This window comes from Salvelinus sp. IW2-2015, linkage group LG1 (assembly GCF_002910315.2).
Source record: "Salvelinus sp. IW2-2015 linkage group LG1, ASM291031v2, whole genome shotgun sequence".
Lineage (NCBI taxonomy): Eukaryota > Metazoa > Chordata > Actinopteri > Salmoniformes > Salmonidae > Salvelinus > Salvelinus sp. IW2-2015.
Genome location: NC_036838.1, coordinates 8,529,175 through 8,532,197, shown reverse-complemented (window position 1 = coordinate 8,532,197; position 3,023 = coordinate 8,529,175).

Here is a 3,023-nt window from a genome sequence, read left to right as displayed (position 1 = left end):
AATTACTCACATTCCACCCCCACCCCATCCCAACGAGTGTTAGTATATCCGGGTGTCTATGCTGCGCTAGATTGCACTTTGGAGGGGGGTGGAGGGAGGTGGAGGGGGTGGTGGTATGGGGGGTATAGTTGATCTGGAGTATGGAATTCCCCTCCATCAGCAGACCACACACACACAGAGAGAGTTCCTGTCCCTCCCTTCCTTTTACCTATCCGCCTCTCTTTTTGTTATTGTGTGTTTAGTGGACACAATGAGCTGCATGATACCCTCTGATCAATGACTCACATTGATTCAGAGTGAATATTTTATCAATGGTTTTGTAGAACTATCATTTTTTACGACCCATGACCTCAGATGCCTCGAGGGCCACAATTATTTTGTCGTCTGTCAAGGATGGAACTCTTTTTTGCTCTGGACTCCCTTGGCCAGTTTCCTGGACAAAGATTAAGCCTAAAGTCCTGGACTTAAAAGCACTTTCAATTAAGAACCTCCAGTAGCCATCTTTTTAAGGAACATGGAATATGCTTATTTTTCCAGGACTAGGTTAAATCTGTGTCCGGGAAAACAGCCCTCTGTGTGCAAATATACAATATTTTTGCCTGAGACGTCCAGTTGTAAGCTGGTCTGTCTGTGTTTGTAAAATCCAGTTTGAGTCTGTCCAGAGGCTCCCTCATGTGTACTTAATGGTCTGCCTGAGGGGCAGAGCGAGGTCTGCTCTGGTCAGCCAGTGTGAACACACACCAACCTGTTTTTCAAAGAGGGCCCTGTTCTCCCCTCAGCATTGCCTAGCAACACCAGAGGTCAAAGCCAGTTGAGATTTTACAGGGTTCCGGCGAATCAGAGTGCAGGTTGGCCAACACTCCCCCACAGACTGACAGAGGTGCTAACCATGATTCATGGAGGGGGGACTGAGTGAGTCAAAACGTGGGGACTGTCTGACTGCCTCGTTCTGTGCTTACATTGCAGTGACAAATGATTATGCACTACTTACGTTGCTTGTTTTGAGAAAATGCTTTCATCTATATAATGAATTGTTTAACTTTTGCAGAGGCAGTTGACTTTCAACTTTCAAACGTTCAAATCAAATATTAGTGCAATGTGATGGTCTTTTAAGGTCTTACCTTAAATGATGGCTTTGCTGAAATGTGTGTGCAAGTTGTCTGCAAATGTGCATGAATGTGTGTGTGAGTGTGCATGTGTGCGTGCATGAATGCGTGTGTGCCAACAAATGCACGTAAGAGAGTTGTAACATTCACTAAACTAAGCCTTAGGGCTTATGTCGTTTCCTGGTTTAATAGATGCTGATGTTGTTGTTGTTTTGTTCTGAAAGGACGCTTAAGCGGGCAAAATATTCCAAGATTTCCGGTAACAGGAGCAAAGTGGTGACTCCACCCCGGTAATTACTGAACGCTGGCTTGGCACAAGTACACTGGAGGTTATATGGAATGTTTCAACAGCAGTTATCATTACGATAATGCAACGGAATGTGACCCCCCACACCCTCACACAAACACACACACACACGCACACACAGGCACTAACGCACACACATACACACACACACACACACCAACACACACACACACCACACACACACACACACACACACACACACACACACACACACACACACACACACACACACACACACACACACACACACACACACACACACACATCACACACACACACACACACACACACACATTGTTCTAAATATGCATGCACGCACACTCACACAAACAGCACTCACACATGCACGCATACACACACATATGTGCATGCATGCGTCACACCAACACACACCACAACACACACACACACACACACACACACACACACACACACACACACACACACACACACACACACACACACACACACACCGCTATCTAGTGATGACCACAGAGAAAACTTAGATTTAGTTCCTACAGTAAATTGTCCATATTGGGTTGCAAGGAGCAGAGGAATGTGGCTTGGAAGTTAGATGTAGATTGGAGATCTTGTCTGTGTCCCAAATGGCACCCTATTCCTTATATACTGTACGTATGTTCTTATGTGATCTACACAGCACATTTCTAGTGTTGATTCAGGAGTTAAATTCACTCTGTAAGAGTGAAACTAACACTAAGTGGTATAAAATAACCACCAGTGTTGGTTTTAATAACCAGAGTTATTGTTTTACACTGTGGAGAGTAAAACAGTCCCATTAACACGACACCCTTCATTCTCATATTTCCCAGCATGCTCTACTGCAGGTAGATTTTTTAGGATTGTTTTTAATATCTGTGTTTTTGCATGTACACTTATGCTACACAAAGATAAATAACCTAAATTTTTTAAACTAATCCACTCAGTTAGTTAGATATATTGCACCCGTTACTGTAATGTTTTTTTTCCTGGTTAAATGGTTTAGGTATTGTTTTTTTTAATCAAGTTTCCTAATCCTGATGGTCATTCTGAATGCAGGTTGTGGGTGAATAAAAATTCCAACTGTTGGATATTCTAACTCTGTCTGGATTCCAATAGGAATTACACATCACTTTGCAAGCCAGCATAATGTGACTTGGAGGCCTGATGTGGCCTGTAAACCAGGGGTTTCCTAACACCACTGTGTTATGGTAAAACTAGGCCATCAACTAGGCCAATATGTAAAGACTTATGATATATGTAATATATTGTCATTACATTTTCATTGATAACATTCACTTAGGAACTCACTTGGTGAAAGCCACGGGCCTTTAAAAGGACAACGACCATGTCTCTGTCACAAACAAATACATTCATGGGTGTTAACTGTAACAATTTACTCAAAAAGTAAAGGCACGCTGGGAAATAAATTCGGCTTCACACTATACAGTGTTAAAACAATACCCCAAAATGATTTACTGTAAAACTACAAGTGTTCATTTTTCACACTGAGAAASTGTAACAGCTTCAGCACTAAGCAAAGTGAGTCCAGCTTACTGTAAATCAAGTGTTATGTTTTACACTGAGAAACTGTAACCGCTTCAGCACTAAGC